The sequence below is a fragment of the Armigeres subalbatus genome, chromosome 3 (genome assembly GCF_024139115.2).
Source record: "Armigeres subalbatus isolate Guangzhou_Male chromosome 3, GZ_Asu_2, whole genome shotgun sequence".
Lineage (NCBI taxonomy): Eukaryota > Metazoa > Arthropoda > Insecta > Diptera > Culicidae > Armigeres > Armigeres subalbatus.
In genome coordinates, this window is record NC_085141.1 from 293339083 (window position 1) to 293353796 (window position 14714).

Genomic DNA, 14714 nt, shown 5'->3' on the forward strand with positions numbered 1-14714 from the left:
TTCAAGAGAGTAAAGATGTGGTGTCTGAGGAAATTATAATAGAAAGCTCTTATGTGGACTCTTATATTTAACTAAACATGGATTTCAATCGAGAAGTCAGTTAACTTTGAAGAATTTACTGACTTCTGTATTCAATTCTGAGGCGTTGCGTCCGCATGTGTAACCAAACCAAATGAAAGGGTGTGAGAAGAGAAAGGAGAAATGCGAGAGTATTATCTTTTTTTTCTCCTTCGTTTTGGCACAGACCTGCACTGTAGGGGAAACTGGACACACATGATCCCCACTTTTTGTTCAGGATATTTCTCGATGTAACATGCACAGATTTTCACGCTTCTTGATGGACTTGATAAAGAATTTAATAAGCTATTAAAAAACGTCATTGGAAGCAATTATTTGTTCATGAAAGTTACCAGAAAATCGATTTTGCCGAAAGATAGAAAATTTGGCATTTTCAAAACTTGCGGGAGACTTGATCCCCATATAGGGGGAAATTGATCCCTTCATGAGCTGAACATGTTTAGGTTCTTGCAAGTCTAATGAAAGGTTAAATTGGTCTAGCCTCAAATCCTAATAATTCTTCATAGTCTGCTGTAATATCAGTCGTGCGAAAATTAAATATTGTTGGTATTAAGCAAGGCAAGTATTTTAGTTCTCGAATAGAGTAATAGTGACAGATAGAATGTCTGCTATAGCAACAAAATTGGCCATTTTCTCCACTAACTCCACTTTTCTTTCTAACCATTCACTCCACTAAAAGACAGTGGTCATATCACGACAACCATGATGTTCCCTAGAGGATCTCTCTTTGTGATGGATACCGTTATGATACCAAAAATGGTTGATCGATACATAAATATATCTTTGTAATTTTAGAATCTAATTATTCTATTAAATTTCTGAAAATTGGCCACTCTGCAAATGCCATGGCCACACCTGAGTGCCAGTTTTGGAACCAATGAAAAAAGACTGTGATACCACCATCGGGGGTGACAATGGGTCTGGGGTGAGAATGGGTCATCGTTCTCACCGGCAGTCTAGAGGTAGTAGAGCAAAATTGTTCAATATAAGAGACCTTATATTTTGGTCTTCTTGCCCTCATATGCATTCAATCTATTCTACAAGCATTCTAGGTAGCTGAAACAGTGACCCATTCTCACCCCTATTTGATCTATTGCCTCACCCGACGACGGTACATCGAGATCGCCAGACTACTACCAATACCACAACCGTGATCATACGAGGATGATGATTTCATACATCAATATGGTATTATCACGCATCATCATATTTGTAGTGCGTGTTATTATTATACAAATGCGATTTCTCTTAAACGACTGACCAAAAGATGTTGAATAAGCCTATTATTAAAAATTCTTTAAGGAGATTTACAAATAAATGGTGATTGTAAGCAAACTTCTCCTAGTTTAAACGGGAAAAAATTAATACCAGATCGAACAATACTGATTTTAAGCCCTGTGATTTGTTGAGTATTTTCAAAGCTTAATATACACTCTTTTTCATTGAAAATGATGTTAAAATTCATTTAATAAAACTAATCAAAACTAAGTATGTTCAACTACACTTTGTTCTGGTTAATGAAATAAGGCTATTGAGAAATTCAAATTGCGCGTGTATTGTCTGATTGACAAAATTAAAGAGAAATAAAATTATTTATACTATTTAACTAGAAAAGAATTAGAACAGATCAATTTATTTACATACAATACAATAATATGCGATCTTATCCAACAAACGCCTTAATATATGCAATAACGGGATCAAGTGTGTCCAAACTGTGGGGGATCAAGTGTGTCCATGTTGAGTATTTATCTTGTTTTGTTTTTTGTATTCAATGGAAAATTAGCAATAGTTAATTGAATGAATTTATTCAATTCTACAACAATAAAACTTTGTCCAGTAAAAATTTGGTACGTTTTGGTTGGACATATTAAAAGTTATTAAACTTTTCTCCTTTGAAGAAAAAAAGGATTGAGAATGCTTAAATAATAAAACCTCTCTAAAACCCATATACATAAAGTAACTAATACCAAATGTTACTCAGAATCAATAATCTATCTAGCGGATTCGTTTGCACATATCACTGGTATAAAAATGTGATTAGTTTTCGAGAAAACAGGGGGGGATCATGTGTCCCCGGGGATCATGTGTGTCCAGTTTCCCCTACAGGTGGCAATTTTGTCTCCAACATTTGAACTCTCGATAGATTTCTTGTCAGTCTAATCCAAATATAAGTCGAAGTATTTTTCTAATGCATTTTCACCTCGCTAAATCGATGTTGTCAGAAACAGTTCATATTAAACTAAAATGTCCCCTTCCGTAAAATGGCCTGTAAAATGGCCAATCCGTAGGTCCCGGAAGCGGTCAGAGCCGTCAATGGACCATTTTATATTCATACTTCGCTTCCTGATCGAAAACCATAAAAAAGAGCCGTCGAATGACTAGTTTTGGTGTTAAAACTAAAATGTCCCCTTCCACAGGTTTCCCGGGGGCAATCCATAGGTCCTGGAAGCGGTCAGAGCCGTCAATGGACCATTTTATATTCATACTTCGTTTTCTGATCGAAAACCATGAAAAAAGAGCCGTCGAATGACTGATTTTGATGCTCAAACTAAAATGTCCCCTTCCACAGGTTCCCCGGGGCCAATCCGTAGGTCCTGGAAGCCGTCAGAGCCATCAATGGACCATTTTATATTCAGACCTTGCTTCCTGATCGAAAAACATGAAAATAGAGCCGTCGAATGGTTTTGGTGCTAAAACTAAAATGTCCCCTTCCACAGGTTTCCCGGGGCCAATCCGTAGGTCCTGGAAGCGGTCAGAGGCGTCAATTGACCATTTTATATTCATACTTCGCTTCCTGATCGATCGCTTATCTTGTCTGTAGCCAGCAGCGTTTGACTTACTTTTCTAGAGCCACTTTTAGTTGGCAGGACTAGTATTTGGCTTCTCTGGAAATGGATTAGCTGAAAATGGAGACGGTGCCTTCTTGAGTCCGTAATTAACGCAGCGCTGACATTTGACTATCATCACAGATTCAACAACGCATTGCTCAGATTCAGCGGCGGGAGAAGAGGCTCGGGCAATGATTAACATAGACCGACTATAAGGTTCTGTTGTGAAGAGATCGTTCGTTGAAGAAATTGAAAATCGGGTTGTGAATGCTCCGGAATGTGGCAGCGCAGAAGAAAAGTGGGCGACGAAGAATGCTTTTATCGAAACCGGCGAGAACAACTTGGGTGAGCTGGAGGCAAGGATGCATTTAATCTCCACTGTTACTTCTCAGCGTAATCGATAAGATCTTGGTGGGTGCGATTGACCATGTACCATATTTCGAGCTGTTTTGGCAGTTTATTGTTGTGGAACATCTAGACGACTCTGATTTGGCTAATGATCACGAAACGCTATATTGGTACTGTGACGCTCTTTTATGCAGAGTGGGCTCAACGAGCTGACAATATGCTTCTTTGCGGCAGGTCTCACCATCAACGTCAGCAGTACCAGGTGGTTGAGTGTCAACGGGAACAGCCCCTCAAACTTTGCAGTAGCTGGACGATCGGAGGATTTCAATATGCTGACAGTCTGATATCATCAGATGGCGAAATTGGGATCGACATGGAAGCACGAGTCAGAAAGGCTGCCATCGCGAGTTTTCGAAATATTTGGAGACCCAACCGGATTGATCAATGCACCAACATTTGAATGTACTTCTCTATCGTGAAGAATATCAACGACGAGAAAAAAGTGTTCTATGCAGATCTGGAACGTTACAATCGTCATCGGTGACATGAACGCTCAGGTAGGAAGGGAGGAAATGTATAGATCGGTCATCGGGTTGACATAAAATAAATTTAATATTTGTTTCGGCCTTACTGAGGAAATAAATGTAAACTATTCGGTCAAATGACCTTTTCCGTCCAATGACCCTTTTGGTTAAATGGCATTCGGTCAAATGCTTCTTAATCATATTTCTACATGCTAATATAAGTGCCAAGTACGAAGTGAGAAGTGAAAAGTGAGAAATGAATTGAAGTCTCATTCACTTGAACCAAGGATGTTATCGATCATTTAGTAATTTGCGTTCGATCATTTAGTAGTTTGTCAATAACTTATTCCAGAAACTGAATTTCAAAATGTGTTTAATGGTGGACTTCTAGTGTGAAGGTTTTTCTACAACTCTGCCTAATGTACGCTGTTTGAATTCCATAAGTAACGGAGTTATAACTATAGTTTCAATAACTTACACTAAATGATAACAAAATTCCAATAATTTAGTTTAAGTTACTGCAACTAGCGCTGTAACTCCGTTACTTGTGGAATTCAAACGATCAATTTCTTCCCATCCCCGATAGACCGTGAGGACGTGGCCAGCGCCGTTATCGATCATTATACTAGAGCTATTGGACTGTGCACATTGAGGTTGGAGAATAAATCCCATGCTTCCACCCATTGGTTCCTTGTGCAATCGCGATTGTTCTGGTCAATCACGGAGTAGCAACTACGGAATGCTCAATATTTATAATTAGTAACCTAATCTTGATTATTATATCTCAATTTCCTTTTCTTCAATTAAGATTTCGTCGCATTTTACAAAATAACTCAAATTAGAATTGAAAGTGTCAGTTCAATAATTTCCGAATAGATAGATAGATGTCTTATTCGACATATTGGAAAGCATAACGATTCTCATGATATTGAATTTTAATTTTACGAAACCGTCCCTTTCAAGTTATAGTTTGAGTTAATTCGGAAAATGGAAAATAGCTGAGAAGCAGATAGATGAAAAACAATAAGCAAACATTTGAAAGACGAATCGTTTGTCATTTCAGGTCCCTTTCATATGTGTTTTTCTCTCTTAAACTTAATCAAACAGTGCACAAGTTGAAGAATTGATCACGCGACGCGTCTGATTAAATTAAGCCGACTTCTCGGAAATGTAAAACATTTTACAGGGCATCGGTAAAATATATAAATGCCAATTACTTAATAAAAAAAGTTTATTACTGAGCTTACGGTAATACGTTTACCGAGTTCGGTTCCAACAGACTAGCTAGACGCTCAAAATAGCGCCATATTTGTGTATTCAATGTTTTCCGAGGTCTGTATTTTTTCAATTACAAACCGAGGGTTGATCTTTTTAATGAACGGACTACCGAGAGCTCAGCTGTTGAGAAATCGGTAATTGGTTTACTAAGCATACCGCCATCGGGGGTGACAATGGGTCTGGGGGGTGAAAAAGGGTCATCGCTCTCACCGGCAGCCTGGAGGTCGTAGAGCAAAATCGTTCAAAAAGGTCTCTTATATTTTAGTCTACTTGCCCTCAGATACATTCAATCCATTCTACAAGCATTCTAAGTAGTTGAAACAGTGACCCATTCTCACCCCCATTTGACCCATTGTCAACCCCGACGACGGTACAAAAAAATGAGGTGCGCATGACAAATGGAAAATGAATTTGTAATAACGAAGATTTACGTCATTCTTAAGTAAATCTCGGGTACTTATTCAAAAGGACGTATGTGATTTTGTAAACAAAGATTGAAACGTCGATTTATCCGATCTGATGGCACTCCCACGCAAACCAACACCACCAACAGGTAGCCGAAGGATTCCCCTACCTGTCTGTGGCGATGGTTTGCGTGTGAGGGCTATCAGATTGGACAATTCGACGTTTCAATCTTTGTTTACAAAATCACATACGTCCTTTTGAATAAGTACCCGAGAAATGTAAATGTGATTGCACGCATCTATTTGTTCACCAAAAATTAGCACATTAGGCTTTCAGCGATCGTGTACGTACACGCACGTTTCACTCACACTTTTACTCGGTTTGTTTGCAACCACGAGCAGCTGTCACGGCAAAATCAAATGGGATTGTTTGCAACCACCAACCTGCGTTCGTGTTGGTGAGAAATGTCGGCGAGACCCTAATGATGAAAACAAAGTAAAATCTATGGATGATATTGAGAAAGGAGAAAATCTATGAATCATGACATTTAAGACATGGGAGAAGATCTATTTGGGCAAAACTCACCATTCAACCAACATGAGTTTGGGGCGGTCCAAATAGATCTTCTCCTCATGTTTATCATGAGTATCATTGAATCGGTTGCAAAATGAAACTCTGTACGTACTGTACCGATATATACGTCGTGGTCGTACATACTGAAGAAGTGGAGCATTTTATGCGAAGGCATGCTGAATAAACCCAAATCAATGAGGCCAACGATACCAAGTTATATCTTTCAAGGAAGGCTAATAGATTTGCTGTCACATTCTTTGTGTAGCAGCTTTTAAGATAAGTGGATTTTTGTTATCAATTTATCTGTACAAAGAGAACAATGAACACATTGGATGTTCTCCTATCATCAGGTCACTTTCTGGTGTTCGATATCAAATTATCGATAAATAAAATACATATCTTCGTTATAAACTGGTACACACAGGATTTTCAGATGGAATGACAACCAAATGATTTAAAACTGATTAAAGTACAATAAAAATGTTAAAATAAGAGTTGAAGAGATATTATTATAATGTTATGGAGGATTTTGGTAAAATTAATAAGAACTTTATTTGAAAAGCTATGTGAGTTTATTATTACATCACTAGCTGAATTATGCTTATAATTATTAATTATGCTTATTAGCTCTATAGCGAAATTATTGAATTTCTTGTAACCACATCTCGTGTAGGCGAAAGCAATCGCTGCACATCTTCCTCATCTCATAAATAAGTGCATTCACGGCGTTGTCGCTTGCCATTTAGCAGAGTTACTCGACGTAGCGCCTGAATAGCTCATTGGTAGTAGTAAATTTCTTGGACTTTGTACGGTTTCGTTATACCCCCGCCGTCGTCGTCGTCGTCATCATCATCACCGCAGTTGTACTATCAACGCTTATTACCGCTATTGATTGGTGCATTCAGTTATGCCTCATGTGTGGGAGAGATGCAACTGCGTATTGCAAAACAGTGCGGCGATGAGGAATAGGAAAAATCCTGTGCTTGACGTTGCTAATGATGATATGTTGCGTTGTTTTGAATCCATTGAATTCTTTGAATGGTTGTCGTCTGTAGATAAAACTGTATTTTAATAAAATGATTTATTACAACTTTAGGAAAACCTATCACAATGTTGACTAATTTCAATGTGGAAGTTTTAATAAAAACCGAGAACCAACACGAATATACATATTTTTATATGTTTAAATACGGGTACTAAAAAAAGAAACAACTGTCTTCCCGGGATTGCAACAGAAGATATTGAATCATCTACAAACATTCACCGAAATATGAACAAGTTAATGGGGGATAATTTCGAAGCGTTTCCAAGAAACATATTATTAAAGTTTTATTATTAAATATTCCAAATTCAATGGCATCAATTAAGTATCTCTTCATTCCAACATCACACCTGAAGCAATTTTGAAATCTTCGCTTGCCAAGTAAAGAATAAAGATCTTTGCATAACTTCAGTTTATATTCAACCAAACGCATCAATTAGTCGTCGACAGCTTTGAAGCACTCTCTTCTTTCATGCCTTGCAGTACAGACTGAAATAAACTCACATAGTATTGGATGAGGCGAGACATTCTACGATAATAGAGCGGCTATTTATTATGATTTGTGCGACAGTTTCAATTTTGAATACCGGTGAAGAAACTGGAATAGGACCTGTCTCTAGGTTTAAACTCATTACCATTGGAAAAACTATTTTAAGCTCTTTTTTATTGTTGCCTCACTACCGTTGTTTGATTGTCTGTAATTGGTAATCAAAGATCTGCATGGTACTGATCGCATATCTATACCCTATGCGTGATAATGTTTGCGATATTGAACAACGTCAAAGTATTTCTAAAAAATCTAAAAAAAAAGATTTCGATATTTTTTTTTTTTTGTTTAGAAGGGAGATGTATTCTAGAGTTTCCATTCGCTCATATTACGGCCTCCACATGCTCTCGGGGTGCACGGCAGGTCCTAATGATGTAGCTTGGATCCATTTCCTTCCAGGTGCCGATCAACGTTTGTCTGAACTCGGGTGACGATGAGAACAGGCCTCAGCCTTTAAGACGCGCCATATACTTAATAATACAGCGTATTAAGATCGGGACTGGACGACGGCCACATGTTTGCCCATAAAACCTGTTTGCGCCCTAAGCGAACGTGATTTTTATTGTAAATGTTGATCCCAAGTTCATTACCAATCCTAAAGTTTATAATCCGAAATCCCGCATCCCATACTACTAACCCCGAGTCGACCGCGGGTGTTTCGGTCTCCTTTTGTTATTGAAGCATTTTTTACGAACAATATTGCTATTCCAGAGAAAACTTTCCACTTTCCGGTGCAATTTTCAAACTACCGCAGCTGTCACTTCATACTTTTTCTATACTTTTTGGCATGGCATTCCAAGATGACAACGCCAAATATCAGCTTTTTATTTCAGTGTATTGAAGATTTCCAAGCTTGCGGTAGAACTTTGACAGCTGCGGAAGAACTTTTGAAAATTTTGAAGAGATCCGCAGTATCAAAAATTTATAAATGCGATAAAAAACTTTTGCCAAAATCGAATGTTTTTGTTTCCAAAATCGAATGGCTTTGTGCCCTAAATCGAATGTTGCCAAAACTGAATGTTGTCAAAACCGAATGTTGCCACAACCATCTTTAAGCATCAATCTTTAAGAGGGGATTTGAATATTCTTTTTTCTCTTGTGGTTTCCCTCATATTTACCGTCATTAAGATGACCGTAACAAAACTAGATCTAAAATTATGTAGCTTAGGCGAAAAAAGTTTCAAAATAGTGTATGGGAAGGTCGGAAAAACCGAGAATTTCGGCGAGGCAAAACGCCCTAGTGGCACTAACCTACAATGTACTTGCGTTTCCACGCAATATCCATACCAGAATGCTGATTCACCGACGCGTGGTGCTTTGTTCCCTAGGAGCTGCCAGCTAAAAGGCGTTTTGCCTCATGAGTTTTCCGGCAACAGAATATCACCACTTTTTTGAAATGTGAATATTATCAATATGATTGAGATTTTTGACAATTTTTGAATGGCATCAACTAGCTATCTTGTTTAACTGTTGCATAATGTAAAAATACCCATGAATAGCGTCACAGATAAGACAATAAAGCAGTGTTTGCCTAGCTAGGGCATATTGCTTACTTTTTTTTGTAAAATCTGTACCCAGAAACTCCTATTTATGGCAAATTGGCTAACCAATCCCGAAATGGGGGGAGCTTTGATCGTATGGGTCTAACGAACTTCTGTCAGGTCAGGTTTTATTGTATTGCGATATTCGAAAAAAAAAATATTAATTTCCAGATCCACAATACGGGGTAGAGTAGAAACTTTACGGTAATCCAATGTTACGGATCAACTGATACTAGGGGAACTGTTCCATTTTCCATCTCACTGAACATATATTCATCTCATCGCGAATCAAAGAAAGACGGCACCAATTTCGTCGCTTCTTTTTGCTAACATGCGTGCTCACTGCTGAAAAAATCACAAAAATAATAAACAAACCAAATACTTTTCCATTGCTTTGTTTTTCGTGAGACCAATATCGGAGCTATGAGATGAAGTCCAGGAGCAGTAACCCTACTTTTCAATTACAGTACAAGGAGATTTTTTTAGTAAACTGAATGCCATCATGGATAAAGTTAAACGTGATGATAGGGGGATCGCTATTGCCCCATCGACGCCCAGTGATATCCATCATAGACATTACGTCTGACCAGCACCTTCTCCTTCTAATTGACGAGATCCAACTACGCTTTTCTCGAATTCAGCGGGCGGCGGGAAGAGAGGCGTCCATTCAAAACACGCCTACTTGAAGATTCTGCTGTTGAGGGATCGTTCGTTGAACGACTTGGAACTCGGAAGACGGAAGATGGCAGCGTAGAAAAGCAGTAAAAGATCATCACGATTGCCTTTATCGATACCAGCGACTCAGCGAGAGCAATCTGGATGAGTTGCGCACTCAGCGATCGAGTGGTGGAAGATTGAGGAGTGTAATAAGGGTCGCGATAAAGCGGAAAACAGCCTGAGCAACCAAATATGTACTCCCGTCAACGGTATTCGGTCCTCGGAACCAGATATAATCGCTTCCGAACTAGATAGAATCGCCTCCTCATTGAGATATCACGAGACAAATCATGAGTCAGGACGCCTGAGCAAGCAAGGGTTAATACGGGGATGCCAGTGAAAGACGCGACGGGTAAGATACTCACCGGTTTTTTTTTATTGGACGTTGGATCGAGTACTTCTTAAAAACTGGCTGAATGGATGCAATGCGTCTTATTTATGATCCCATAAAAGGATCTAACTATGTGCGATAACTGGTGTGGCATTGTTTTCAAAGTTCTGTTCAAAGTAATTCTAAATCGAATACAGGAGATACTTCTCCGGTGGCAGCAGAAAGGATTACGTGCCTGTGGATCATGTGTGGACCATATTATTGTTACGCTCCATATCATTCCCCTATTTGGTATTCTTTGACAAAGCTTTCGATCATCTGAACCACGAAAATTGATGAGCACCTTGAGAAGCATGGTAGTCCGAATAAAATTGACCGCCTCATTCCTCATAGGAGCGCTCTACGAAGCCTTTATGAACAGTTTCTGCATAACGGAGCATTACTTGACCTCCTTTCGGTAGTCGTTCGGGTGATGCAAGGATGTATGCTACCTCCGCTACTGATCCTCATCGTAATCAACAAGATCATGGTGGGTGCGATTGACCGTGTGGCGTGTACCAAACCGTGGGCGTTGGCAGCCTATTGCTATGAACGCCTTCGATTTGGAATATGAGGCCCTACGCGCTACGGTTCTCTGCTATGTAGAATAATCTAGAAATGAGAAGTGAGAAAAGAGGAAGTACAAAGCGAGAATCTAGAAAGAAGAAGGAAGAAGGCAGAAGGGAGAAGGAAAAGGGAATAAGGGAGAAAGAAAGAGAAAGAAGGAAGGAAAAATATGGAAGAAGGGAAAAGAAAGAAGAAAGAAAGAAGAAGAAATATGGAAGAACTAACTAATGACCATACGGCCTAATGACCTCCGGTCTAATGGCCTGATATCCTGCTTAGCAGGTCGAAATCTTTCTATATATTGGAAACCACTTAACCTTGGGTAGCGGAACAAAAATCAACATAGGAAGGAGCAAGGATCAAAAAAGATAGGACTGCTTTTGCAAGTTTACAAAAATATTTTACAGATAAGTCAACACGTCAAAATGCGAATGAACAGCTCCGAATTGAAATCCGAATATTCAATAACGAAAATCTTTGTTTTTATATGCCTTTTTTGGTGTTGTTATTCGCCAGGGTTAATTGGTGTGTATCAGCAGAGATAACAAAGAAGCTGCAAGTATTTATCAAGCATCGAGCCTGGTGGTCTCACACCTGGATCTCAGATGCTGACGTTTTTGACGAGCGTTTTTAAATGTGACAGATTCCCTAATCAATCCATAATTTGGTTTTAGATCCTTTACGTGCCATAAAAAATGGTCAGTTCTAAAATTGAGGCTTAACAGGTCACGTGACGGCTCAAACTTTATTATTTTGTTTCAAAAAGATGAAAATGTGGCGTTTACGTTTCCAATGCCACTTTGGATCAATCCGGTAATATTGGACAGGACCCGGATAGATTGTGGGGTGGGTATTTCCAAAGTTGGGTCTGAACAAGTTGTGTCACGGCTCAATATTCATGGTATTCCACAATAGAGTTAAAAATGGGGTGTTTACGGTTCCAATGCCGCTTCGGATAAATGTCATAATTTGGCAAAATAAGGATGAAAATGTAGTGTACACGGTAAGGCCACTCCGAATCGATCCGGTCATTATGACCGTGGATATTTCCCGACTTATACGTGAGACGGCTAAAACAGAGAGCGATTCCAAGCAACAGCATCAAAATTTAAGAAAATTTTTAATTCATGATTCTCTATTGAGTTGAAACTTTGCACAGTTTTTCAATTTCATCTAAATCGTCATTTTTCGATATCAAATCTTCATATTGAGTCACGACTAACTTTTCAAAAGGGTGTATGTGAAAATGGTTCAAAAATATTTAAAAAGCTGCACAGCAAAAACGGAATGTTCGATTGTTATGATTTTTTCAGCAAAGTTAGACAACTAAATGATGATTCTTAAGAAAATGTGCACAGTAAAAAAAAAAATTTTTGCCTTTAAAAATATCATTTTGTCACAAAACTCAAATATCTCAAAACCCTATCTTTTTCGAACGTAATTTTTTAGGGAAAACGGTCCATTATATTAGCTATCTACCATAAAAATTTGGTGATGGTAAACTAATAAACAAAAAGTTATGACATTTCAAACATTTCACAATTTTCACATATAGTAAACAAAAAAAAATTTCCGTGTATTTTTTTCAAGAATCGCAGTTTGATGCTGATTTTATTGTTAAGGGCCTTGCGTGAGTTAAACAAGTTGTTTGTATGATATTCCATATTTATGTATTCATCGATATTATGTATATTATATGTATAAATATTATATGTATAAATAAATAAAATGAATTAATATTATCCTAAGTATTAAATTAAATGTGGCAGTTACACAATGTTGTTATAGAAACTCTAAGAGTTTTGGGTTTGAATTTTGGTATGGGTTATGATATCATGAAAACAGTTTATTAATACTTATTTTTTATTTATTTTATTCAAATTTTTTAAAATATCGAACACTTTTGAATTATTATCAGCACAGTTTGAGTATAGTTTTGCTTTAATTTTATTTTCCGACAATGGAATGAAACAGTGAAATTTTTGGGTTCCTTGGATCGTTTTCGCGTTATTAAATTGCTCGCTGAGCTCTGAAGCCTTTATTTCGTACTCTTCAGTAGTAGTAAAACAAAATGATAATTTGGTTAAATCTTTTCTTTTCTACGATTTGCCCAATCAAAAAGTTCTTTCGCAGTTTTAATTGGATGCTCACGTTCTTTGGCTAAACTTGCTCTTGTGGCCATGCGCTTTATTGTTCCTCCAATAGCATCACAAGGACCTTTGCCATGTGATGTAGCAAAACATGCCATTCTGCATCAATTCCGTACATTGATTTAAATTGACATAGGCTCGAAAAATTCTTACGATTTTTGTACTGCGACGCTGCTCCATCAGACATGAAATATATCTTTTGACTTCTTTATGCTTATCAACGCGTAAAAAGTTAATCATTTTTTCAATGAACAAGTTTACGGATACTGAATCGTGTCTTAAATCTTCGGAAATTATAATAAAACTTAAGTGTTCAATTTGCGTACTTCCATTAAAATAAATAACGAATGGATGAATTGTAGCTTGTTGTACGTTCCAGTGATGGGACTGCACTTCATCTTGCAATACAAAGCTGTAATTTTCAGAAAAATCACCATTTTGTAATGTATTTTTCGTATTTTTTAAAAAGCTGGATTGTTCTGTTTTAATGAAATCGTGAGGGATTAAACTTTCTAATTTCAAGCAAAAATTTGACACAAACTCATCTACAGGTTTTACAATAGTTTCTATGTCACACCTATCCGTGGTCACCCATTGCTCAAATGATAACTGATCAATATATTTTTCTTCAAACTCAGCGAATAAAGTATTTTCCAATGATGAAGAATCTGGACAATCCGAACAAGATCGTAGATAGCAATTTGATGTTGTATTTTCACACAAAAGACTACCAGTTAACATTTTAATATCCTTTGTTAAATTGATTCTTTTCAAACTATGTAAAATAAGATTAATATTCTCATGGGTTGTGCACACACACACATTATGTGTTCCTGAATTGGAAAGAAGCTTACATTGCCTTGGCCGAAGGCTTGCAAATGAGGAAAAACCTATTTTAATATTATCGTGAATTTCCTTGAAGCGTGTGTACGCTTCTTTCAAAGTCGTCATCATTAATCGTTTTTGGATTGCTTGACGCTTTCCATCTTTTTTACTGATACATAATCTTTTTGACCAGGCATAGCTCGACTTACTTCATCATCTTCAAAATATTGAACTACTATTTCTTTTGTCTCATCTGTTGATGCAGTACTAGACCTAGTATTTTTGGTTGAAAGACAGTTATTCTTCAATTGTTTTGCCTCTTTTACTGTATTTCTATTGGTTTTGAACTCATCAATGGCATCCTGAATAGACCACGAACTTGGCAGCATCGACAAAATCAATAATTTTTCTTTCCTTGTCGTGGCTGCATTCGAGAACCTTTCCTTCATATTTATAATTACCTCATCGTAGTCTGTATTTTCCACATCATCAGGTCCTAATTTGAAGAGGTTTCTTCGTACAGCTTCGTTTATTTCACGGTATTTTTCTCCGGGTAATAAACGTAGTCCATCTTACTCCATTTAATCGGAGTCACTTTTATCCCAGCTATGCCCTCGTTAAAGCGTTCGATGTTGACCTTTTGGATACACTCATCTTCCGATTGATTTGTTGAAACAGATTTCGCTGATGGTACGGTGGCAAGGCTCTCAGCACTTAATACTTCTGGTAATTCCTCAGTTGTTGTCGATACATCTGGCAATTCCTCAGTTGCTGTCGTTTTCGAACTTCCTGCGCTCTGCTCAACCGATGATATACAGATTGCTCTTTTGTCAACGTTTAGACGGCAGGACGTGCAAATGCGTAAATTTGTATTCAATGTGGACATTGGAGCATAACCAGTCGCTTTCAGTTTATCTA

General features: G+C 37.7%; 1 protein-coding gene across 5 annotated transcripts in view; it reads right to left on the reverse strand.

Moving 5' to 3' along the window:
- The window catches only part of LOC134224847 (SHC-transforming protein 1-like), an 85777-nt gene that overhangs the window by 2823 nt on the left and 68240 nt on the right, over positions 1–14714 (reverse strand). The window lies entirely within an intron of this gene.